We start from the raw sequence: 27,292 nt of genomic DNA, 5'->3' as shown, positions 1-27,292 counted from the left end.
GAAGAGAAATAGTCTAGTTTGGTGTCGTAGTGGGTGTCGAGGTGGCGCCCGTAGCCTGGCCCACCGGGAAAAAGCGGTGCAGCAAACTCTTTGGTTCTTTCGGTAAAGTCACGTAGGTACAAAATAAATTAAATTAAATCACGACGTTTCGATCGCAACACAAGCGACCGTCATCAGATGGAACAGACACAGCAGGAGAACTGCTGACATTGCAGAAAGAGCTGCTGCAACAAGAGTTTATAGATTGGTGCAGCAAACTGCAGCCTCATATCATCTCTCCCTTCCGTAGAGGATTGTCTCCTCCTCGTGCGGGTTGGGGGGGGGGGGGGTTTCTCCGGATGCTTCGGTTTACTCCCACGTGTAAAAGAAACACTCATTAATTGGCCGAAAACATCTTGATAGATAGAGGGCCACAGAGCTGGGGCAATCAGAGGTAGCGCAAGCCGACCGCCTGGCTGCTGCCTTTCAGCTTGCTCGTGGTTACTCGGCGATTGTGAGACGTAATTTGCACGAAGGACGACGCTATATGATGATGATGATTAGTAACATTATCATCATCACTGGTTCTAGAGCGAGCGTCACGTTAACCTCGCGCTTTCAGTCCCACGGCCTGTCTGGAAATATCAGCGGCGAGTGACGACCCAATCGCTACCCCCCACCCCTCCACCAGCCCCCACTGACCGGTGTGGTGAAGTATGGTCACAGAGAAACACACCGTCACCTGCTGCGCGGCGTAAGAAATATCCTCATCCGGCAGTGGGTGCACGACCTGGCGGTGTACATCGTTACCGTGGGCGGTAAAGTCAATGTCAGTTTAACACGTAGCAGGCTTTCGCGACCAATAATATTCATAATAAAACGTTTTTGGGTTTAGATCGCGTTATTTATAAATGTGTCGTAACCCTCCACCACCCGACACGGCCAATCAGCGAAAAAAGTGTCACGTTGACAAAAGACAAATAGTTCACTGCTTTAGCCCACCGGTGTGTTGAAGAGTGAAACCACAACATTTACAATTTTTGAGTAGCACGACGTTTCGCTGGTAATTGCATCCAGCATCATCGGGCAATTCGCCAGAATGGTGAGGGGCTCTGCTCTTGCTCCCGGTCTTAAATAATAGAGCAGCAGCAGCAGGGTGGAAAACGAAGGGAAGAGAGACGCTACCACAGTGGTGTCACGGTGAGCACACTGGACTTGCAACCCAGAGAGGTCCCCGGTTCGATTCTATCTCTTGGCCTGTCCACCACGCAGTATAACTGAGCTCACCGCAGACAATCTATGCTTGGCAGGCCGCCTGTGTGGTGGTGTAGGCATGTATGGGTACGTCCACCTCTTCCAAGATGTACGATCAGCATGCGATAGTAGTCGCGTCGGTATTTTTTAAAAATAAATTAAATTAAATCACGACGTTTCCAAAGCAACACAAGCAACCGTCATCAGGTGGAGCAATGTCGTGATTTAATTTAATATGTTGAAATTTTTTACCTACGTGATTTTACCGAAAAAAAACAAAGAGTATGAATCCTTGCAGTCACGAAAACTTCAAATCTAGAATGTGACAGTAGGCCAAATATCCCACTAGTGCTCCAAGTGGAGGCCCTTCCGGCAGCAGTGGCGTGAGCAGGCAATTGCGGGGCCGCGCCTTAACCTTTAACGTGTTAAGCGAGGATCGTAATTCTTATGGAATCGCTCTTATTGATACAGCACAAAACACCCACAGGAACGGGTAGAAAAGTGACATCATGGGGAGAGCCTTCATCCAGCAGTGGATTTATCATAGCTGACGATGACAGCACAACAACAACAACTTGCTGCTTGGCGGTTCCGTGAAAGTTGGGCAACTGTTTTGATGCTCGGGGCTGCTCTCAATTGCTGTGCAGATGGGGTGGCGGTGCTGTGTGCGACTTCACGCGCACGTGTGTGTGTGCGTACTTGAGCAAGCGTGTGTGTGTGCGTGTGTAAGCGAGCGAGCGTGTGTATACGAGCAAACGTGTGTGCGTGTGTCTATGCGAGCGAACGTGTGTGTGTGTACGTGAGCGAACGCGCGTGTGTGTGTACGCGAGTGAGCAAGCGTGCGTTATCGATTTCTCAACCACAGGGCACAGTGATTTTCATGATCGGCAGAAGAAAGGGAAAAAAAACGCAGAAATGTTCTTCTCGTTCTCCCAGTGCCGGAGAATTTGTTTAACGTCGGGGTTATTGGCCGCGTGCAAGAGCGTGAGTGTGTCGTCTGTGTCTGTGTCAGCAGCAGCAGTCTCCGTGCGATCGCTCCCCCCACCCCCCCCAATCCCCCTCCCGCTCAGCGAGACGTTCAGGCCTCAAGGCAAGGGGGCCCCGCGCTAAGAGGATTTACAAACAGGATCATACAATTCCCCCCGCCGGGATGCATTGGCTCTGGCGAGCGCGTACGATTAATTCCCGCAGGCCCCCTCAGCCCACGGCCCTGTGGGGGGGGGGGGGGGGGGGGTGGTTGGAGTAGGGTGGCCGGATCTGCACGAGCGTGCGATTAGTGCTCGGCAGTGTGGGAGCGCCGACGTTAAGAAATCCCCTTCGGTCGACGTGGATTGTTCGTGGTCTCGAGATCCGCGCATCGAACTGCAACGCGTAAGACGCGGCGCTACGCAATGCGTGCAGTCGACGTGCCAATGTTACACATGCTAATTAATGTTTTTTTAACCAGGTAAGGCCCACTGAGTTATATTGTAATTTTTTAGCAGTACATAACACTATAACAAATTTTTTTTTTTATCTAACCAGGTAAAACCCGGTGAGGTAGTAACTTATTTTTCAGAAGAGATCTGGCCATTACTAATGATAGCTCAGGGATATGGCTTAGGGTGTGGACATTTACAGCGGCCAAATAATCTGAACGCACGTTGAGTCTAAATGTGGAGGGGAAAAACAGGAGGACCCGGAGAAAAATGACACGCGACCACGGGGAGAGAGACGCGCAAACTTATTCTTTGGGCCTTTCGTTAAAGTCACGTAGACAGGTTCAAAGAAAATAACAAAAAACTACGACGTTTCGATCGCAACACAAGCGGTCAACACCTTTTTCCTCTTTTTCCCCTTGTGTTGCGATCGAAACGTCGTAGTTTTTTATTTTCTTCAAAACCTATCTACGTGACTTTACCGAAAGACCCAAAGAATATGAATTGCTGCAGTCACTAAAGCTTTAGGTCAAGATTTGACACGCAAACTCCAAATGTACAGCAGGGGGGGTGTCATCAGGGTTCGAGATCGAACCCACAACCTTCCTGTATACCAGATGAGGCGGTTAACATCTCGCCACTGCGGCGCCCTGCTGGGATAGCCGCCACAGTAGCCCGCACACCGGACTTCCAGAGGTCGATTGCATCTCTCAGCGAGGAAGTTGAAACAACGGGGGGGGGGGGTAAGTTTCTTAAATCAGCCCGCAACCACCACGCCCCCACCCCTCCGCCCTCTACCGCCTCTTTCCACCCAGCAGTACAAATCAGAGGTCGCAACCGGGTACCCGATACCCGTACCCTACCCGATACCCGGCTACCCGTACCCGGCCGGGTACGGGTAGCCGTTTGCGACCCTGGTGCGGCCGGGTACGGGTATGGGTAGGCTGTGAGTCACTGGTGAGTCACCGTTTGTCACTCATTTCGGGTAGGGTACGGGTAGGGAACGGGTACCCATACCCAGCCGGGTACGGGTACCCATTTGCGACCCTGGTGCGGCCGGGTACGGGTACGGGTAAGGAATCAAAACCCGTTTGCGACCTCTGGTACAAATGGATGAGTTTGATTGGCAGATTGCACGTGGTGGGGTAAAGTGTGGGTCCTCACACCCCTTCCAAGACATCCGGCCGGCAAGCAAGAGAAGGCAAAATAATGTATAGGGGAGGGGGGGTGGTGGTGGCTCTGTAGAGCTCCCACGTGTGCAGGCTGCTTTCACCAGCAGCGGCGTGAGTGGGCACTTGCAGGGCTGCGCCTTCATCTTGTGTATATGCTCATGCAGCACACAGGGTGCTAGTGCCCCTGACATGTTAACATGCCGGGACACACACCCACTGTGGATGTGCTCGACACCTACACTACGGACGTAGACCGCAAAGAGCAAAAACACGTGGATCGTTTTTCCCCGCCCCCCCCCCCCGCCCCCCCCCCCCGCCCCCGACATAAAAAACCCCACTTGCAATTTTGTGTCTCATGCAAACAGAAGTCAGATCAACTGTTTACCCTTTACAAACCGATCACGGCTGGCCATGACACACGAGAGCGTGGATGGCAACCACCTTGCCCGGCCGCCTCTTTCTCCCCAGTGGCGCCGTTTGCACGCCGCAACAGGTATCCATTTGAGGCCGAGTCAACTTAGGGGAGGCCCAGGACCGGTTCAAATAATCGTCACCGGTGTTGGCCGTGAGCGGGAATCGAACTCGGGTGGCCAGTGGGTTTCATAGCGCAGCGCGTTCACCGCTACGCGACCGCACACACAGAGCTCCCGTACCTCCCGATTAGCGCAATTGGCTACGTATTGTGTGAAATAGCTTCAACATACGTACACACATCCCCCGTATAGCCTTAACAGACTTATGGAAAATGCTGTGAGTGAGTACCTGTGATGTGTTAGACATCGCACCGAGTCAACCTAGGGGAGGCCCAGGACCGGTTTATATAATCATCGCTGGCGTTGGCCATGAGCAGGAATCGAACTCGGATCGCCAGTGCGTTCACATCGCTGCATGCTAACCGCTACACCACCGCACGAAGAAAAACACATCGCTGCATGCTAACCGCTACACCACCGCACGAAGAAAAACACATCGCTGCATGCTAACCGCTACACCACAGCACGAAGAAAAACACATCGCTGCATGCTAACCGCTACACCACCACACGAAGAAAAACAAACAGCGCCTGTGAAGGCCGGCACGGCACACAAAGGGATGGGGTGGCCAACACCACGCCCGGCTACACTACCACGCTACCACACATGCGCACACACACACATACACACACATACAATCGGACACAGCGGTGTGAATGGTACAACATACTTAATGGGGGTAAAACGCAAAGAGGCGTTCACGCTGTCACCGCATCTCTCGCGGGACCCATTATTCGAGAGAGAGCGGCTCCGCTCCGAGTCTCCCGGTGGGATTTGCGAGCCGAGATTACGCGGCTCCGCGCGCTTCTGCCCACGGCGTGTTAACACGCCGCGAGACACCGCACACGCCACAAACTACGGCGCATTAAGCTCGCGGATGAAATCATGTACGATCCGACCGCAATGCATCTGGGCTGGCAATCTCGCGCTGATGAAGCCGTATGCGAGTGTAGCAAAGACGACAAAGATCCCCCCTACCTCCCCCCCTCGTGTAGCCTCAATAGACTGTTGGGGCAAGCGCTGTTAGCGAGCACCTATGAAGGCCGGCACGGCACACGAGGGGGTGGGTGGCCAACACCACGCCCGGCCGCCTTTGTCTCCCCAGTGGCGATGTTTACACACCGCACCGGGTACTCATTTGAGGCTGAGTCGGCCTAGGGGAGGCTCAGGACCGGTTTAGATAATCACCACTGGCGGTGTTGGCCGTGACCGGGAATTGAACTCGGGTCGCCGGGTTCGTAGCGCAGCGTAGTGCTAACCACTACGCTACATTACACACACACACAAAGACCCCCTGCGTAACCTACGCAAGGTCTTGGATAGGGCTGAACGATTTGGGGTAAATATCTAATTGCGATTTTTCAGACAAATATTGCGATTGCGATTACATTTTTTTAAGTCAAGCTCCAGTTCAATATTCACTGTGCAACAGATTTAAAACACGTGATGGAGCATTACCACATGATATCATCACAATATGAACTGCTCTATATATTGTAATGCAAGTGTAGTGACATCGCGAATGTCGCTGTGTAATGCCGGTAACGACATCGCGGGCACCACGTGGGTGTGGGTGCAGTTCCGGCACTAGAGGGGCTCGGTGAGCGCTGACTGACAGCGCTGAGTGGCACCACGCCCTGCGTGCAGTGCCGACCCCTACAGGATAGGGGGTGTGAGAGTGCCGGCCACGGGAATGGGGTTACTCAGGGCCATGGCACTCTGGTTGACCCCGAAGGACACTTGACCGGCAAAGTCTCCACAGGGCCCCAGGTGGGGGCTACGGGTGGTCACGTGTCAGGGTCGAGATCCTGCTCGAGGGTTCTAGAAGGTGGGCGTGGCCAAGGGTGGAGCCAGCCACGCCGCAGAGGAGAGAAGCCGAGTCCCCGAGCAGGACCAGCTGCTGTTGTTCATCCTGAAGAATCTACGTTCTACGTCCTACAAGAGTCACCAACACGTGGACTGGACCAGAGGTCGCAACCGGGTACCCGATACCCGTGCCCTACCCGATACCCGGCTACCCGTACCCGGCCGGGTACGGGTACCCGTTTGCGACCCTGGTGTGGCCGGGTACGGGTAGGCCGTGAGTCACTGGTGAGTAACTGTTTGTCACTCATTTCCCAACGTCTTGTCTCTTCTCACAATTCAAGTTCCTAGAATCAACCCACCCGCGCCTGCAACATGGCTTCATCCCAGAGGTCGCAATTGGGTACCCGATACCCGGGTACGGGTAGCCGGGTATCGGGTAGGGTATGGGTACGGGTACCCGTTTGCGACCCTGGTGCGGCCGGGTACGGGTACGGGTAAGGAATCAAAACCCGTTTGCGACCTCTGACCTGGACCCAGGCTAGGGTCCGTTCCATAGTAGCCTGGTGTTAAGGGGTAGTACCCCGTGCGTTGGTCTTAATAAATGTGTTGCCTGCAAGAAGTGCGTCTGCGACTCAGTAGAACCCACTACACACAAGGATGAAAACTAAAAAAGATATGAATTGATTCCAACATGTATTTATTCACATGTTTGAATTGAAATAGAACAATCAAACATCGAACGATTGTTAAGTTGAATAAATAGAATTATATTAATAAAAAATAAAACAATTCCAATAAGAAAGTAATAGGAACTTTTGAAATCGCAAAAAATCGCAGCCTTTGCGATTTGCCAATCGCTTGGTTTCAAATTGCGATTTCGATTTGAAATCGATTAATCGTTCAGCCCTCGTGTTGGAGCAAGGACCCGTAGCGAGGACCTCTAAAGGCCGGGATAACGAACCAGGGAGTGGTGGAGCCAGCACCACGCCCGACCGGCTGATTCTTACACGTGACAGCTGCTACTCATACTGGTAGGAACCTCCTGGTTACACCAGCCCACAGGGGATTATTGTGTCCGTTGTGCAGGGAGGGGCTGGGTGGGGAGGGAGGGGCTGGGTGGGGGAGGGAGGGGCTGGGTGGGGAAGGGGAGGGTGGATAGGGGCTGGGTGGGGAGGGTGGGGAGAGGCTGGGTGGGGAGGGTGGGGCTGGGTTGGGAGGGGAGGGTGGGGAGGGGCTGGGAGGGGAGGGTGGGGAGGGGCTGGGTGGGGAGGGTGGGGAGGGGCTGGGTGGGGAGGGTGGGGCTAGGTGGGGAGGGGAGGGTGGCTAGGGGCTGGGTGGGGAGGGTGGGGAGGGGCTGGGTGGGGAGGGTGGGGAGAGGCTGGGTGGGGAGGGTGGGGCTGGTCACCCCGTGGTGCCCTTATAAAACTCAACGTTTAACCTACTCACGCCGGCTTGTGCCCGCCCTCACAGTCGGGCATATTTGCGGAATACACCACGCTGCCGTTGACCCTGGCCATTGAGCAAGCAACCCAACGTTCCTACCAGCTCCCTCCGCAGGAGGGATGTGTTTCATGGCCGCACAACCAGTTCACACATCACAAACCGCCGATGTTATTGAAAGGCGGGAATCAAAGTCGGCTCGCGGGGTTCATCGCGCAGCATGAGAACCAATGTGCCGCCACTGCCCAGTTACCACGCACACGAAGGCAAAGCTTCCCCTTGTACAGCTTTCAACAAATCGTTGGAGCGTGTGCAGACTTTGTGTCGTGGTTCAAGCGCCACGCTACGACTTTAGATTCCCGGCCACTGCCAACACGTGCGGCGAGCGATATCGGAACCATTCCCGGGCCTTCCGTGGGTCAACTCAGCCTTAGACGAGTCCCTGATGCCACGTGTACACATCAGCACTAGGGAGATAAAGGCGGCGGGGGTATGGTGCTAATCGCAACCACCTGCCTTGATAATTAACGCGCGTGCGTACACACACACACGCCCATAACAATTGATCAATCATCAGGCATAGTCAACAAGGGACCATTGCTCCGACCGTGTGACCTATTGTGACAGCGTTCACGACAACAACAAAAACACCTCGCCTCAGGCTCGTTGTGCACCTCGACGCCACGTGAAGTGTAAAAGGCTCGCTGCAGGCAGGCAGGTCACGGGACAGACCCAGGTGCCATGGGTTGACCTACTCAGACGACCGGCCGATGCACCACCTGTGCTCCCCACTGTGCCACACGAAGACAAATATCCCCCCCATGGCCTTAACAGACTGTTGGGGCGACTGCTGTTAACGAGCATCAATGAAGGCCGGCCCGGCACACGAAGGGGTGGGTGGCCAGCACCACGCCCAGACGCCTGTGTCATCCCCAGTGGCACCAGGTACTCATTTGAGACTGAGTCGACCTAAGGGAGGCGCAGGACCGGTTGGTTCAGGTAATCGTCACCGGTGTTGGTCGCGAGCGGGAATCGAACTCGTGTCGCCAGGTTCGTAGCGCGGCGTGCTAGCCACACTGCACTGCTACTCTCACTGTGCCGCGCGCACACACTCGCACGCGTGCACACAAAGACAAAGATCCTCCGCATAGCCTGTAGCAGACTATTGGGGCAAGTGCTCTTAGCGATTAGCACCTATGGAAGGCTGGCACGGAAACACGAAGGGGTGGGTGGCCACCACCGCACCACACTGACACACAGACACACTAACACACAGACACACTAACACACAGACACACAGACACACTGACACACTACCACACAGACACACTAACACACAGACACACTGACACACAGACACACAGACACACAGACACACAGACACAGACACACAGACACACTAACACACAGACACACTGACAGACACACTGACACACTACCACACTGACACACTACCACACAGACACACAGACACACAGACACACAGACACACAGACACACAGACACAGACACACAGACACACTAACACACAGACACACTGACAGACACACTGACACACTACCACACTGACACACTACCACACAGACACACAGACACACAGACACACTGACACAGACACACTGACACACAGACACACAGACACACTAACACACAGACACACTGACACACTGACACAGACACACTGACACACTGACACAGACACACAGACACACTAACACACAGACACACTACCACATAGACACACAGACACACTGACACACACACACACAGACACACAACAACAACAACAACCGCCATTCGCCACTAAGTGGCGGTGACATCACCACGACGCTTGTGCCAGGCCATGTGCACCTTGAGGCCACGTGAAGTGTCGAACGCCCGCTGGCAGGAGGTCACGGGGCAGACCCAGGTGCCGCCCCGTGACCTCCTGCCAGCGGGCGTTCGCTTCGGGCAACTCTGTCGTGGGCAGTGCTGTGGGGGGAGGGCCAATGCCCATTGGCCTCTCCCCTCATGGCGTCTGTGACCACCACAGTGGCTAAACGGGGGCTCTGGACGGGTGCGAGGGGCTGGTAACCCCTCCACCTTCAATTAACCACCACTAAATTACGAATTAAACAGACACACACACACACACAGACACACACACAGACACACAGTGCCGCGCTCTCACCTGTTACGCAGGTGTTCTTCCAGGTCGCTCCGCTGCATCTCGCCGTCGGGACAGAGGGGACAGCCGACCATGAGCTTGTCCAGGAGGCGTTTCACGAGGAAGCTGGACGAGGAGCATTCGAAGAGACGGAACGGCTCCCTGTCCAAGGGGCAGCAGACCTCCAGGTCTTCATCGTCGTCATCGTCGTCGTCGTCATCATCGGTCCGATTTCCCTCTCCGTTCTCGCCTGGGTGAGAGTTACACGAGCCGTTGCGATTGTCATCGTCATCATCATCATAGTCATCATCCTCATCGTCATCGTCGTCATCATTGGTCCGATTTCCCTCTCCGTTCTCGCCTGGGTGAGAATTACACGAGCCGTTGCGATTGTCATCGTCATCATCATCATCGTCGTCGTCGCCGCCGCCGCCATCATCATCTGCGCCTCCGGTTAGAGCGCTCGGCTACTTACGGGCAGTTCGCCGTACATACAAACACGATCATCGTCGTCACAAATTCGTAGCCGACAAAATGTAGTGGTCATCATCATGGATGTTAGTGATTCGCGTGAAGTCTGACGTCTTGAGCATCGCTGTCAAGAGCTACAGGAAATCATCGTTAATTAACGGGAAGACATCATCATGATCATCATGGAGCTGTTAACGTCATTTATGAAATTAATTTGAATTAGGTAAAACATTATCATCATCCTAGATTTGAAGCTTTCGTGACTGCAAGGATTCTTATTCTTAGGTTTTTTCGGTAACGTCACGTAGGTAAAAAATTAAAATTAATAAAAGTAAAATAAAAATAAAATAAAAATCACGACGTTTCGGAGGCAACACAAGCTTCAGAAAAAACCTAAGAATATTATCATCATCATCGTCAAAAGAAAAAAATCATCACGCAACCAAGAAAACTCATCGTCATCATCGAGTGAATATTCCGCTAAATTTTGCTCCAACAGCTGATCCCCCGTCGATGATGGTAGCCAAACGTGGTCGGTCCACCGCTGTGCCTCAGCTTTCTCCTCGCGCCACCAGCAGCCGGGTTCCCTCACTCGCGCGTCACCTCTGGCTGCCCCCCTCCCCTCTGCTCGTCGTCTCAATGACGGGTTGCATCCCTGGAGCGGAGGATTTTCCTTGTTGCTATCGGGAGCTGCATTAAATTCCTCCACTTATTTCCCCATCGTGAGTTAAGCTTCCATCATCCTTCTATCCAAGCGCTCCTTGACTTTGAACGACCCCGTATATCAAACACGTGTGTGTGTGTGTGTATGTTGAACTTATAGTAGTAGTAGGTTTTTACCCTTTTAAACTGGTACAAAACTGACACCTTTATTCAAGGCATCATGTTTGCAATAACCACAACACAAGTAGTCAAAAAAGCAAACAAAAAGAAGCAACTCTGATAATGATAATAATATGCACTATCCTTGAAGTTGATTGGTCCACACCCGAGACGGCTTTCTTTAGAGCCTAGTCCCCATTGGTGTTGGACCAGATGACACCAGAAGGCGTACAACTCAAACACAGCGCAATATCAGAGTCTTGAGAGCTCGGGGTAAGCATTTACACTATGAGATCTCTTTTACCAGTGGCAAAATATAGTAGTAGGTTTTTACCCTTCTTTCGCACCGAGCGTAGCCAACCGCGCTATTTCGGAGGTGCGGGGGAAGGACAACAAACTAAATACAAAAGGCAGGTTATAAAGAAATTAGTTTTCAATCTAGATTTAAAGGTGACTAGCTCCAGTGGCTTCCTAATATCTGAAGGAAGAGCGTTCCAGACGGCCGCAGAAGCGCGTCTGAAAGCGCGCGATGCGGTTGCCGCCTTTGTTTGATGGCGAGCCAAAAATCCACTGCTGCGACGAGGATGACCGGAGTTTGCGTGATGGTTTATGCACCTTGACGAGATCAGCAAGGTACAGTGATACCTCGGTTCACGAACTTTATTCGTGAACTGACTCTGGTCGCGAACCGAATTGGTCGTGAACCGAGGCACATTTTCCCACAGGGTTCCATGTAAATCCGGTTAATCTGTTCTGACCTTTTTTTTTTGGTTTTTGAAGCACAAAAATATGAAACAAATGACAATACACATTAGTACTGTACAGTATAGTAATGTATAAAGAGAGAACACTAACCTTGCTTGAGATGACTTCAGTAAGCACTCAAACGGGTGAACTGTACAATACAGTAAGTACAGTACAGTAGTACAGTACAGTACTGTATGTGCTAAAAAGCACACCAAAAAGCAAAAAGTCACTGAAAGTGTCTTCACAGTACTCACAGTACTTCTTTCTGCGTCTCTTCTTCTCTCCACGATCTTCCTACAGGAAGTCACGACCATGTGACAGCCTGGAAATAGCATTAAAATGGCCGCGGCTCCTGTTCGTGAACCGAAGCGGAGTTCGTGAACCGGAGCATCTTTTTCGGAACTTTTCTGTTCGTGAACCGAGTTGTTCGTGAACAGAAGCGTTCGTGAACCGAGGTATCACTGTATTGTGGTTCATTTGGGGAAAGCACTTTGTGTGAAATGCTAAGTCCTCGCTTAACATGCGGTGATCACACGGTAACGAGTTGTTGCTGCGATCACGCATTTCTTCCACGCGGGAAGACTTTTCGAACGAAGCGGAACGGTGCACGGTGATGCCGCGGATCGCGCGCGACGCCGTAACGCGGTGGAACACGAACTACTTTCTTGCGCTGTGCGTCTGGTGCAGCACGTGGAATGATACGTAGGGTGAGCGGCGCGCACGCTCATCTCAGGTCTGTGTCCCGCAGCCACGGGAAGGCTGCAGGCCGATGGTGTCGTGCAAACGCGATTCAAATTTGCATTGTTTTTATTTATTTACATATGCCACTTTTCAAGAGCGCATCTCCCGCGGCGCTCAACGAGGAATCGCTGTACACGTTGCCGAGTTCATGCCAACCATTTATTTGCCATGACACTTAGAAGAGAGATGTTAACTATGCTCTTAGGTTTTTTTCGGTAAAGTCACGTAGGTAAAATTTTTAAATTACTAAAATTTATAATAGAAATAAAATAAAATAATAAATCACGCCTTTTAGTAGGCAACACAAGTCTCCGTCATCAGGTTGGGACCGTCACAGCTAGATTTGCTGCATCGAGTGAGGCAAAGATTCCAAGATATAAGTTCTTAAATACAAGTTAAGGGGGAGGAGGGCTACCACATTCAGATAAGCCCCTCCCTCCTCCCCCCCTACGTGACTTTACTGAAAAAACCTAAGAGTATGAATCCTTGCAGTCACGAAAGCGTCAAATCTAGAATAGAAGTTAACTACCTCGCCTGGTATATATGAGGTCGTGGGTTCGCTCCCAACCCTGACGCCTGCTGCTGTATATTTGGAGTCTCTCTCTCCCTCTCCGTGGTCGTGTGAATTTTTCTCCGGGTCCTCCGGTTTTTTCCCGTCCACATTCAGAATTGACGTGTGTTCAAGAGTATTTGGCTACTGACATAAATTTCCACATGGTGATGAGCTACTTCTTATTGAGCCATTCTTTGTGATGGCTGGGCCGCTCCTAGTTGTTCAAGTTATAACACTCGTGTTTCATACTCCTTGAGTCTGTCGGGCAAGTCACGGGAATAGTAAATTAATAGATCACGACGTTTCGAGCGCAACACAAGCAATCGTCTTCAGGCGGGAAACATAATCCAGCAGTGGAACTGCTGAACCACCTGAGGACGACCGCTTGTGTTGCGATCGAAACGTCGTGATAGATTGTTTTTTGTTTTATTTTATTTTTCTACCTGACGTGACTTTACATTATGACTACTACCTGCGTGCCGCTTTGTATGTGTGTGTGTTTGGCTTGGGTGTCAGAAACACACAGACACACACACACACACTCTTCACACACACACGCACATAATCTTCACACGCGGTGTTTGGCAACTGGCACGCCGATGAAATGTGAATTCATTGTCATTTTATCCCCCCTCTGCCACCCAAGCTGCACCCACTCTGCACGTATGTGTGTGTGCATGCATGTGTGCGTGCGTACGTGTGTGTGTGTGCGTGTGTGTGCGTGTGTGCGCGTGTGTGTACGGGCGCGTGTGTGTGTGCATGCGTGTGTGTGTGTCCGCGTGTGTGTGCGTGTGTGTGCTTGCGTATGTGTGTGTGTGCGTGTGTGTAGTCCGGCAAAACAACCTCCTACCTCCTCGCGGTGCCGGACGGGCAACACTGTCGTGGACATTGCTGTGGGGGGAGGGCCAATGCCCATTGGCCTCTCCCCTCATGGCGTCTGTGACCACCACAGTGGCTAAACGGGGGCTCTGGACGGGTGTGAGGGGCTGGTAACCCCTCCACCTTCAATTCATTACCACTAAACCACGAATTAAACATAAACCTGTAACAAATAAGCTTGTGCCGGAGGCCCCGGGGGGTCAGGCTTTTATGACGTCTCCTGACCAAACCCCATTTGGCGGAGCCAGGAGATTGAATTTTCACCCTCGGGGCTCCTCCAGAAACAACAAAAAACCATTGCGGATGGCCACGTGGAATGTTCGAACGCTCACTGCGGAGGAGAGGCTGCCACTCCTCTGTCGGGAGCTGGACCGGTACCGCCTGGATCTCTGTGGCATTCAGGAGGTCCGGTGGACCGGTTCTGGCTCCTGCCACCATGAGGGGTGGACAGTCCTCTACTCGGGGCAGGAGACTGCCAAACAACAGGGTGTGGCTCTTCTTCTGAACAAAAGAATGAAGGGGGCGTGGGAGCGTGGCGGTGAGGTGTGGGAAGCTGTAAGCCCCAGGATACTTTGGGCTCGCCTTCCCATCAACCAGAGGCGAGGAGTGGTGGTCGTGGTTACTTATGCCCCCACCGAAGACGAACATCCGTGGAGGGATGCAAGCAAAGCCGATGAGTCAGACGCTTTCTATGACCTCCTGTCACAGGTGCTGGCTAAAGTGGCCACTCGGGACAGAGTCATCTTGTTGGGTGACTTCAATGCCCGAGTTGGTCATGATGCTGACACCTGGTCTGGAGTGATTGGAAGGCATGGGCCAGATCAGCTCAATAATAACGGTAGGAGGCTGCTAGATTTTTGTGCAGCCCATGGGCTTGTAATTACCAACACGCTCTTCCGGCATCGGCGCATCCACACAACATCATGGATACATGCCGGGTCCAAGCAAGAACATCTGCTGGACTACATAGTGACGGACCAGCGGATGCGAACCCATGTCCTTGACACCAGGACCTACCGTGGAGCTGATCTGTCCTCTGACCATCGACTAGTCATCTGTAAGATGCGCCTGCCTTTCTTCCACTCCGGTGGTGGGTGTACACCCAGGATCCCATTCCAACCAAAAGTGGCCTGGTCTCAGTTAGCTGATGAAAGTTGCAAGCGAGAATTTCATCATCGCTTGCAGCTGGGGTTGGCATCGTCCCCCACTCCACCTGATGTCGAGGGTAAATGGGCGAGGTTTAAGACTGTGACTCATGCAGCTGCAATGGCTGCTTTGGGTACGCGGTCCAGACCTCCCCAGAAACCCTGGCTGACAGAGGAGGTGTTCAGGTTAATTGAGAAAAAGCGACAGGCCCACTCTCATCGCCTACAGCATCCCACGTCAGAGAATGAGGAGGTTTACCGCAGCCTTCGCTCGGAAGTTCGGAGAGCCGTAAGGCGTTGTAAGGATGGGTGGTGGTCGCGGGTTGCTGAGGAGATGGAGTCTGCCTCAGTGGCCCGTGATCACAAATCACTATTTAACTCCATCAAAAAAGTAACCTGCAGCGCCACACCTATTACCATCATTAGAGGAAAAAACGGTGATCCAATCTCCGACCCCCAGGAACAGGTTTGCAGATTTTCTGAGCATTTCTGTGAGGTCCTGGGGGAGGGAAATTCTCTCAGCCAGGAAAACATCATGGCACAAAGTGGGGATAACCCTGCTGAGGCTGCGGTGCCTCAAATATTGGAAGAGGTCACCCCCTGTGAGTGGCTGGCTGAGGTTCCAGCTGTTGAGGAAGTACTGAGGGCGATCCGGAGTCTGAGACCAGGGAAGGCACCGGGCAGAGATGATCTCCCAAGCGAAATGCTGAGGGAGTGTGGCGTTTGTGCACAGACTGCCCTATATGACATCATAACAACAGTCTGGACCACTGGACGGGTTCCGCAGGACTGGAAGGATGCCCTGGTGGTCCCCCTCTTTAAGAAGGGGGACCGCACAGACTGTAACAACTACAGGGGCATCTCACTCCTCAGTGTGCCGGGTAAGGTCCTGGCAAGGATTATTCAACATCGCCTTGCTAGGCACGCTGAGGAGGGGCTTGCGGAGCCCCAATGCGGTTTCAGGAAAGGGCGGTCCTGCACAGATGCCATATTTTCTGTCCGTCTGCTACAGCAGAGGTGTAGGGAATTCCAAAAAGACCTACATCTCTGCTTTATTGACCTGGTCAAGGCCTATGATACCATCAGTAGGACTGGACTCTGGGTTGTTCTTCGTGCTTTCGGAGTCCCTGACCCTCTGCTCACGATCATTAAGGACCTTCATGATGGTGAGCGGGCCCGGGTAAAACTACGTGGCCGGGAGTCGGAGCCTTTCCCTGTACACCTTGGGGTGCGACAGGGATGTCCTCTGGCTCCCACATTATTTAACATCTATTTTGACCGCGTAGTTCGTGAAGCCTTCAATAGCTGTACCGGGGGAATTTCCGTTTGGTACAGATATAATGGGAGGCTGATCGACGCCCGGGTGCGATCAAGGGATGGCTCCCTATTGGTCAACCACGTTATGTATGCCGATGATTTGGTAATAGCTGCTCATTCAGAAGAGGAGTTGGAGGCGCTGCTGCTGAGACTGGAGCGTGCCACTAAGAGGTGGGGCCTTACCATCAGCCCCACCAAAACCAAGCACCTGCCTGGGTATTTTGTACCATCGGACACTCCACCCCCACAACTCCCAATTGGTGATGGGGCAGTTGTGGAGAGAGTGGAGAGTTTCCCATACCTGGGCAGTATGCTTATGACCGGCTCCAGTCTATCAGCAGAGGTCTCACTCCGAATCAGTCGAGCGGCAATATCTTTTCATCGGTTGCGTAACGCTGTGTGGAAGCTACCTGGTCTGTCGCTCCGCACGAAGCTTCAGGTCTTCTCGGCCACGGTCATTCCCTCCCTTCTCTACGCTTGCGAGACGTGGACCCCCCTGGTGGAGCATCTTCGCCGGTTGGAAACATTTAGGCTGGCCTGCCTACGATCCATCCTGGGTTTAACCAGGCTGGATTGTGTGAGGAGCTCACAAATCCTTGAAAGATCTGGGCAAAGTCCCATCAGTGAGCTCCTCCGGCAGGCAAGGCTGCGTTGGCTGGGTCATGTAGCCCGCATGCCCAGCCACCGCATGCCTAAACAGCTTTTGTTCGGCCGGATCGAGGGGGCTAGACGGGCGCGGCACGGGCTGGAGAAGAGATGGAGTGATGTGGTACAGGAGGACGTGGAGCTGAGTGGACTTGCCGATGACTGGTACCAGCGGTGTCAAGATCGGCCTCAGTGGAGGAGGCTCGTGAAGGACGCTACTGGGCAGTTGGAGGCAGTCGCCCTCCAACAACAACGGAGGGCGGAGGAGCGACGCTCACAACAACGAGCGGAGCGCCGGGTGGCTAAAGCACAGCAAGTTGGCACAGTAGGGGGCACAGGTGGTGCATCAGCCAGTCATCTCGGTCATCTCGGTCAGTCGACGCAGTGGCACCTGGGTCTGCCCCGTGACCTCCTGCCAGCGGGCTTTCGACACTTCACGTGGCCTCAAGGTGCACTTGGCCTGGCACAAGCATCGTGGTGACGTCACCGCCACTTAGTGGCGAATGGCGGTTGTTGTTGTGTGTGTATGTGTGTACGTGCGCGTGTGACAAGGTCTGAAATAGGCCTGAGATGGGTGCATCAAGGTAGGTGGGTGGAGCTAGAGATGGTCCAAGCACAGAGGCTGGGGCAGTGGACACCCAGCCTGTCAATACAAAGACATCCATCCTAGTAATGAAACTCAGAGAGTCAGTTAACATCGGTAGAAGGGATGGAAACATCATAGCAAGTTAAGACTTTACCTGGTTAATCACGTCCTTCAAACGATTGCTCAATTTGTGTTTCAGCTTAGTTTTACGTACTTAAAATGCCAAAATAAAAACTCGCATGTACTCACGCGGAGTGTCTGAGCGTTGCAGTGAGATTTAGCGAAGGTGACTTACTGCGCCTGCCAGCGGGAGGGAGGGAGGGAGGTCACGCGGGGCCAGAGAACTTGGGAGCAACGACTGACGCTAGAAAATGTCGGGTTAACGAGCGACTCCGGTGGCAAAATCTGGCAAATCATTGACAACGACGACGACGAAAAAAACAGGCCAAGCCACTAAAGCGCGCAGAGTCACATGAACGCAGCAACCTCGAGGGCCATGCCGACAGCTGCAGCCAGGCTAATGAATGAACTTCCCTGTTTGTTTGTTGTAGTACAGAGTTAGACTGATGGCCTTAATCTATGTTTGTTGTAGTACAGAGTTAGACTGATGGCCTTAATCTATGTTTGTTGTAGTACAGAGTTAGACTGATGGCCTTAATCTAAGTTGTCTTGTGGTTGTTGTTGTTTGACTTGCATCCCACTGGGATATTTGCACACAGGGTTGGTGTACGGTGATTTTTTCTGCAATATTTTGCTGTCTTTTCTTGGATTTTCTGTTTGCACATAGTCACTTTAAGATGTTTTCTTGTTCATGTTTTTGTTTTTTGTTTGTTGCGGTTGCACCCGATTCAAGAGCCGAATGGCTCACAGGGCTATACCTAATAAATGAACTTTGAACTTTGAACCTGTGTTCCACCAGCCTTCCGTGCTGTCGGCTCCCCGCTCCTACCTTGCGCCTGTTGACTACCTCGCCTGGTATGCAGGAGGTCGTGGGTTCGATCCCGACCCCGATGCCTGCTGCGTATTTGGAATTTACAAGTTCTCCCCGTGGCCGTGTGGACTTTTCTCCGGTTCCTCCAGGTTTTACTTCCACATTTAGAAACACGCGTCTTAGAGTATTTTCTTGCTATACATCTCCACGCGATAAGCCACTTCGTTGAGCTATCATTTGCGGTGGCCAAGTCGCTTCTGAAAAAGCGCTACATGGCTCAGTGGGGCCTTACCTGGTTTAACAATTTTTTAAAGTTTTGGTTATTTCACCGCCCGTGCTCGCTGCTCGCCGGACAAAGACCCACCGTGGGCACGGGTCGTCCGGGCGCGAGCCGCGATCCCGCGCAGGCACTCGCGGCAGTAGGTGTGTCCGCACGGCGTGTCCAGCGGGCCCAGCAGCGGCTCCAGGCACACGCGGCACGTCAGGTCCTCGTCAACCTCCTGCCGGTAGTCGTACGCGTGGCCCTCGGACGGGCCGTGCCGCTGGGCGCACGCCATGCAGAAGTCGGGCGCCTCCCAGAAGCGGGCGGCGGCGTCGCCCCCCCCCTCCTCCTCCTCGTCCTCCACGCGGCAGGCGGACTCCGAGTCGGACTGCAGAGCCTCCAACTTCTTGGCCAGGCAGCTCATCTCTATGGGGGGCTGCTCACCCATGCTGCGCGAGCGAGCGAGCGAGACGGAAACAAGGGGGGGGGGGAGGACGAGGAGAGGTTTGTGTGAGGGCGTGGTGCTGGCCACCCACCCCCGCGTGTGCCGTGCCGGCCTGCTGTGGTGCTGCTCGCTAACAGCACTTGGCCCTAACAGTCCGCGAAGGCTATACGGGGGATCGTTGTCTTTTTAAATCCTTTATATTAAGTTCACTTGCTTGCTTGCTTGCGCGCTTACGACCGTGCAAATCTTTCGGTCGTTTTTTAACCCACTTCCCTTGATCCAATCGAGCTGACATTTTGCACACAGACCTCGTTGTGCGTGACAATTTATTTTCGTGAAAAATTTTTTCCAAAATTTTCCACTTTGTAGGAAAAAAAAAATTCATATTTAATTTAAAATAGCAATGTGATAAAAATGAAACTCTTACTCAAGAAAAACAGAAATGAATAATAAAATAAAACCGATGCCACCACGCACATAAAGGATTTACAGTGAAAAACTTTGTTTCTACGGGTTAATTTTTTGTGCGTACGTCTGCGGTAGTGCAACGGTTCGCACGCCGCGCTACGAACCCGGCGACCCGGGTTCGATTCCTGCTCACGGTCAACGCCAGTGACGCTTTATCTGTACCTACCCTGGGCCTCGCCTAGGTCGATTGAGCCTCAAATGAGTACCAGGTGCAGTGTGCGTGAACATCGCCACTAGCGAGATAAAGGTAGCCAGGCGCGGTGCTGGCCGCCCCACCCCCTCGCACACCATGCTAATAGCACTTTCCTCCAACAGTCTATTAAGGCTACACGGGTGACCTTTGTCTTTGTTTGTCTGCATAGGACGAAGGCAGCGAGTGGGTGGTGTAGTGGTCAGTTCGATTCCTGGCCATGGCGAACACGATTATCGGTGGTCATTTTGTGAATGCGTCCTGACCCTTCCCCCCCCCCTAGGTTGACTCAGACAGAAGGAGCCGAAAAAGGTGGCCGGGCGTGGTGCCAGCAGTAGTTGCTTGAACAGCCTGCGAAGGTTATACAGGGGACCTGTATCTTCATGCATCTGTGCCAATCATCAACATCATCATTGTGATGATCGAGTACTGTAATGTCAGTACAATTGTCATCAATCGTCACCATTTAGTAAGTAGTCCACAGCCTCATCATCATCATCCCAAATTATTATCATTCAGTATTGTAGGTACAAGTAACTTTAAAAAGCATCAAAACACATGCAAGTTTGTAGTCGTGATCATCGTCATCATCTTAAAACGAAACTTCTATTGGATCGGCGCTTCTCTGCAATGATGACCAACATCATCATGGTCGTCATCAGCAGGCACCAAGTTTGGTCATCATCATCATCGTCGTCATTATGACACGGCCATTGTGAACCCCATGCCAACCAGTCACCCCCGACACACAGTTCCACTGTATTTGTATATTTGTGTGCGCGCGCCGCGTTCGTCATTACGTAGCTGCTACCGGATCGACGGCATTTTTGTGCAAGTCAAGTCTGGCTCAGAGGTGGTCGCCCTGACTTAAATAAAAAAGAAACTACCGCTTTTTTGCGGTGTTTTTTTTTGCCATTCATCAGGTGACCTGGACAGATTCAAGAATTCAATTGAAAGTGGTGCGTTCGTCGATCGGGGCAGTGGTGGAATGGCCCCGCGGTAACGGCGTTTTGCCGCTTTTTGATGCATAGCTTCGCGGTTCGACCCAAGCGGCCGCCCCGGTTATTACCGCGGGTCTACCAGCCCAGAGCAAACGCGCCGTTCGCTTCACGGTGCGAGTTCAACGTCCCGCGATGTCATTCGCCGTCGTGTGCCAGTGACATGCATCCAAAAAAAATGTTACATCCTGCAAATTACGCGATGTAAATATGCATAGCAATCAGCAGCACTGACGTTTACACTCCGCATCTAGATGCTCATTTAAGGCCGAGTTGATCTAGGAGTGGCCCAGAAGAGGTTCACTTGCCACTGACGTTCTTCATACAGGGGAATCAAACGCAATCCACAAAGCAGACTGCACCACCGCTCCCCGCACGCACAGACGCGCGTGCACGCATGCGTTGATGCACGCATGGACGCGCGTGAAAAGGCAAGTGCTGTCACAGGTGGGCAAGACACAGGTAAGAAACGTCGGCCACAGGCACCAGAGACTAGTGCTATTATGGAATCTATTATATAATTGGCAATAGCTTAGCGACTAAATTGCTTGCTAATTCGTTAACTCTCAGCGCCCATCGCAGGACCAGGCCCTCTGGGTGAAGTTTGGGTTCATCTCAAGTGAGAGTCAACCCCTAACACCTGGGTCTGTTCCTTGACCTCCTGCCGGGGCAAGCCCTCCTTACTTCACGTGGCCTAAAAGTGCACCTAGCTTGGCACAGCGCTATGGCGACGTCACCGTCACTAGGTTTGACGTGGTTTGTGTGTGTGTGTCCGGATTGCTATGACTTTATTGACATTGGGCACGAGTTCGGAGTGCCGTCTTACTCTCAGGAGCTTCTTAAAACGAATAAATATGCGTTGCATAACAATGATTTGCGGGTCCCAGAGGCGAAAGCTTAATCCTCCCCTTGGTTCCGACGCTGGGTGTTATGCAGGAACACACGGATCGCTTTGCGCGCATTGCAACGAAGCCACGTTATGTAACCGCACGCACCGCACCGTGCCAATAGCTGGAAATGCCATCTTGATAACGTGTTAGTGGACAGCGCCAACGGATGTCGAGTGGGTACAAGATATGCCGGTTTCCTTTGCTCTGTGTATTGGGTTCGTTGAGCTTTCGCGATATGCTGCTAACCAATTTATACCCAAAATCTGCTAAATGCAGGTTGAATTCACTCGTATGCGCCTATGCGGTTGGATGTGGTACCATTGTGTGTGTACTGTGTGTGTGTAGTGTGTGTGTGTACTGTGTGTGTGTGGTGTGTGTATATTGTGTGTGTGTACTTTGTGTGTGTACTTTGTGTGTGTACTGTGTGTGTGTAGTGTGTGTACTTTGTGTGTGTACTGTGTGTGTGTAGTGTGTGTGTGTACTGTGTGTGTGTGTGTGTAGTGTGTGTACTTTGTGTGTGTACTGTGTGTGTGTACTGTGTTTGTACTGTGTGTGTACTATGTGTGTGTACTGTGTGTGTACTGTGTGTGTGTACTATGTGTGTGTACTGTATGTGTACTGTGTGTGTACTGTGTGTGTGTGTACTGTGTGTGTGTGTAGTGTGTGTAGTGTGTGTGTGTGTACTGTGTGTGGTGTGTACTGTGTGTGTGTGTAGTGTGTGTGTAGTGTGTGTGTAGTGTGTGTACTTTGTGTGTGTACTGTGTGTGTACTGTGTGTGTGTACTGTGTGTGTGTACTATGTGTGTGTACTGTGTGTGTAGTGTGTGTAATGTGTGTGTGTGTAGTGTGTGTACTGTGTGTGTGTGTGTACTGTGTGTGTGTACTATGTGTATATTGTGTGTGTGTACTGTGTGTGTGTACTGTGTGTGTACTGTGGGTGTGTACTGTGTGTGTGTACTGTGTATGTGTGGTATGTGTATATTGTGTGTGTGTACTGTGTGTGTGTACTGTGTGTGTACCGCGTGTGAGTACCGTGTGTGTGTTTACTGTGTGTGTGTGGTATGTGTATATTGTGTGTGTGTACTGTGTGTGTGTACTGTGTGTGTGTGGTATGTGTATATTGTGTGTGTGTACTGTGTGTGGGTACTGTATGTGTACTGTGTGTGTGTGGTATGTGTATATTGTGTGTGTGTACTGTGTGTGTGTACTGTGTGTGTGTACTGTGTGTGTGTGGTATGTGTATATTGTGTGTGTGTACTGTGTGTGGGTACTGTATGTGTACTGTGTGTGTGGTATGTGTATATTGTGTGTGTGTACTGTGTGTGTGTACTGTGTGTGTGTGGTATGTGTATATTGTGTGTGTGTACTGTGTGTGTGTACTGTATGTGTACTGTGTGTGTACTGTGTGTGTGTGTACTGTGTGTGTGTGTAGTGTGTGTGTGTGTAGTGTGTGTGTAGTGTGTACTTTGTGTGTGTACTGTGTGTGTACTGTGTGTACTATGTGTGTGTACTGTGTGTGTGTGTGTAGTGTGTGTAATGTGTGTGTGTACTGTGTGTGTGTGGTATGTGTATATTGTGTGTGTGTACTGTGTGTGTGTACTGTATGTGTACTGTGTGTGTACTGTGTGTGTGTGTACTGTGTGTGTGTGTAGTGTGTGTGTGTGTAGTGTGTGTGTAGTGTGTGTACTTTGTGTGTGTACTGTGTGTGTACTGTGTGTACTATGTGTGTGTACTGTGTGTGTGTGTGTAGTGTGTGTAATGTGTGTGTGTGTAGTGTGTGTACTGTGTGTGTGTGTGTACTGTGTGTGTGTACTATGTGTATATTGTGTGTGTGTACTATGTGTATATTGTGTGTGTGTACTGTGTGTGTGTACTGTGTGTGTACTGTGGGTGTATACTGTGTGTGTGTACTGTGTATGTGTGGTATGTGTATATTGTGTGTGTGTACTGTGTGTGTGTACTGTGTGTGTACCGCGTGTGAGTACCGTGTGTGTGTGTACTGTGTGTGTGTACTGTGTGTGTGTGGTATGTGTATATTGTGTGTGTGTACTGTGTGTGTGTACTGTGTGTGTGTGGTATGTGTATATTGTGTGTGTGTACTGTGTGTGTGTACTGTGTGTGTGTACTGTGTGTGTGTGGTATGTGTATATTGTGTGTGTGTACTGTGTGTGGGTACTGTATGTGTACTGTGTGTGTGTGGTATGTGTATATTGTGTGTGTGTACTGTGTGTGTGTACTGTGTGTGTGTGGTATGTGTATATTGTGTGTGTGTACTGTGTGTGTGTGGTATGTGTATATTGTGTGTGTGTACTGTGTGTTGTACTGTATGTGTACTGTGTGTGTACTGTGTGTGTGTGTGTACTGTGTGTGTGTGTAGTGTGTGTGTGTAGTGTGTGTGTACTTTGTGTGTGTACTGTGTGTGTACTGTGTGTGTGTACTATGTGTGTGTACTGTGTGTGTGTGTAGTGTGTGTAATGTGTGTGTGTAGTGTGTGTGTGGTGTGTACTGTGTGTGTGGTGTGTGTACTGTGTGTGTGTACTGTGTGTGTAGTGTGTGTACTGTGTGTGTACTGTATGTGTGTACTGTGTGTGTACCATGTGTGTGTACCATGTGTGTGTACTGTGTGTGTATATTGTGTGTGTGTACTGTGTGTGTACTGTGTGTGTGTACTATGTGTACTACTCAGCAGCCAACTGTCTCGTGCGCTTTCGCTGTGTGCGCCCATTTGTTGGAAAGCATCTACTACTACCGCACACAGCGAGGGAAACCAGTATTTTGTTTAAATCATCCCTTGTGGAAGTTTAACTGCACAGCAAGTATGGGTCATTTTTGTTCTCATACCCATCATTGCAATGGGAGTTAGTCCACGAGCCTCGTTCCTCAATAACTTAAAAGAGGCAATTAAAAACAAGATTGCAACAAACCTTGCACAGACAATCCCCACCCTATCCCTCAATAAAATATACCTTAATCCGATTTACAATTCCACGTCGGTCTATATATTCTAGTGAAATAGTGGGCATATTTATTTCATATATATAGAGAGAGGCAGTCACAGGCAGAGGAAAGAATGAGCTTGGACATGAACACGGGCAAGGAATCGACAGCACAAGATGGCGAGCGAAGGGAGTTCAAAGTTCATGGCGCCGCGGTGGCGAGATGTTAACTACCTCGCCGAGTATACACAGGTCGTAGATTCAATCCCAAACCTGACGCCTGCATATTTAGTGTTTGCATGTCTCTCCCAATGTTAACTACCTCGCCTGGTACACAGGAGGTCGTGGGTTTGATCCCTACCCTGACGCCTGCTGTGTATTTGGAGTTTCTGTGTCTCTCTCTCATCATCATCACGGTGGCTAGGAGATGTTAACTACCTCGCCTGGTACGCAGGAGGTCGTGGTTTTGATCCCGACCCTGACGCCTGCTGCTGTGTATTTGGAGTTTCCGTGTCTCTCATCATCATCATCACGGTGGCTAGGAGATGTTGACTACCTCGCCTGGTGTACAGGAGGTTCGTGGGTTTGATCCCGACCCTGACGCCTGCTGCTATGTATTTGGAGTTTGCGTGTCTCTCTCTCATCATCATCATCATCACGGTGGCTAGGAGATGTTAACTACCTCGCCTGGTGTACAGGAGGCTCGTGGGTTCGATCCCGATCCTGACGCCTGCTGTGTATTTGGAGTTTCTGTGTCTCTCTCTCATCATCATCACGGTGGCTAGGAGATGTTAACTACCTCGCCTGGTACGCAGGAGGTTAGTGGGTTCGAGCCCGACCCTGACGCCCACTGCTGTGTATTTGGAGTTTCCGTGTCTCTCTCATCATCATCACGGTGGCTTGGAGATGTTAACTACCTCGCCTGGTATACAGGAGGTTCGTGGGTTTGATCCCGACCCTGACACCTGCTGTGTATTTGGAGTTTGCGTGGCTCTCCCCCGTGGTCGCGTGGATTTTTCTCCGGGTCCTCCGGTTGTTCCCTCCAAATATAGAATCAACGTCACGCGTTTAAGAGTTGTATGGCTGTTGCTATACATTTCCACACAATAAGCCACTTCATTGGGCTATCATTTGTGGGCAGGACGCTTCTGAGAAAGAGCTCGATAGCTCAGTCCGCCTGACCTGGTAAAATAAATGTTTTATATTTCTAGTTTTTAGTTAGTAGACAACGAGGCAGCAGAGGAGAATGAGCGACCTCCCTCTGCACAGTGAGAGACTGGGGGCTTCATCTAAAATGTATTCTTTATAAACAGAATATTACACAATACAGAAAGAGCTTATGTCTAGCTTACAAAACACGTACAGTGTAAACTTACACAACTGACTTCTTTTTAAACTATCTCCAGAATACCTAATTTGAATGTGACAAAGCCTTTGCCGTTGAAGCACCAACGTTTTGGGACAGCCCTGTTTCCTCCCTTAACATCGTAAATATTCCTTCAAAAAAGAAATATGATTAGTGGCAGATACAGGCAGCCACATTTGCAAGTGCGATTTGTAACTTTTGAACCTGACCCACGTATCGATGGTTCAATTTGAACGTGCGTTGACTTGATGTGGTCTGGGACTGTTGTTGTTGTTTTGCTGCCTTGCCCCAAGTTTGCATTTGGTGTTGAAAAATCAGCAGGGAATTATGCACTTATGCAATTTGTACTTCCAAAATGTATTTATATTTTTCGTCTTTCGTTTTGTTTTGCTGGTGTTGACGTAACTTGCTAACCGCCCCCCCCCCCCCCAGCTGCTACTGGACATGTGTGTAAACGAGCTTTATAACTCATCAGATTCCTCCAGGATCAATACAGATCCTGATTCCGAACTACTATGAAGAACTCCTAATTCTGCCCAAACAAATATCATGTTTGAACGGATAGATTGCACAGCTCTCTTCATACAGTTTATAACTGGGGCAAATACAATCATTACCTTGCCATTAATCTTGCATTTATTGTGAAAATTCCGTCACAGTTCCTATGATTGCTTTTTCATTGCTTTCATGGCTTTATTTTGGTGATTTCGAAAAGTGTATTGGTTTAGCCATGTTTGTTTGTTGTAGTACAGAGTTAGACTGATGGCCTTAATCTAAGTTGTCTTATGGTTGTTGTTGTTTGACTTGCATCCCACTGGGATTTTTGCACACAGCGTTGGTGTACGGTGTTTTTTCTGCAATATTTTGCTGTCTTTACTTGGATTTTCTATTTGCACTCAGTCACTCACATATTCACTTTAAGATGTTTTTTTGTTCATGTTTTAGTTTTTTGTTTGTTGCGGTTGCAGCCGATTCAAGAGCCGAATGGCTCACAGGGCTCTGTACCTAATACATGAACTTGAACTTGAAATGTCGGTCCAACGTTGGCCTGTGGATGGAACCGTCGGACCAACGTTGTTCCAACATTCAAAGTTTACAGAATTTTGGAAGTACAGATAGTCCCCGAGTTACGATGGGGTCCCACTTACGATAT

At 50.9% G+C, this 27,292-nt stretch overlaps 1 pseudogene; it reads right to left on the bottom strand.

Annotated features, from left to right (window-relative positions):
- Positions 1 to 27,292, bottom strand: part of LOC133343093 (ligand of Numb protein X 2-like) — a 96,949-nt pseudogene that overhangs the window by 54,388 nt on the left and 15,269 nt on the right.

The sequence above is a fragment of the Lethenteron reissneri genome, chromosome 16, assembly GCF_015708825.2.
Source record: "Lethenteron reissneri isolate LAM-NWPU_2019-01 chromosome 16, ASM1570882v1, whole genome shotgun sequence".
NCBI classification, from domain to species: domain Eukaryota; kingdom Metazoa; phylum Chordata; class Hyperoartia; order Petromyzontiformes; family Petromyzontidae; genus Lethenteron; species Lethenteron reissneri.
This window is presented reverse-complemented; position numbering and strand designations above follow the sequence as displayed.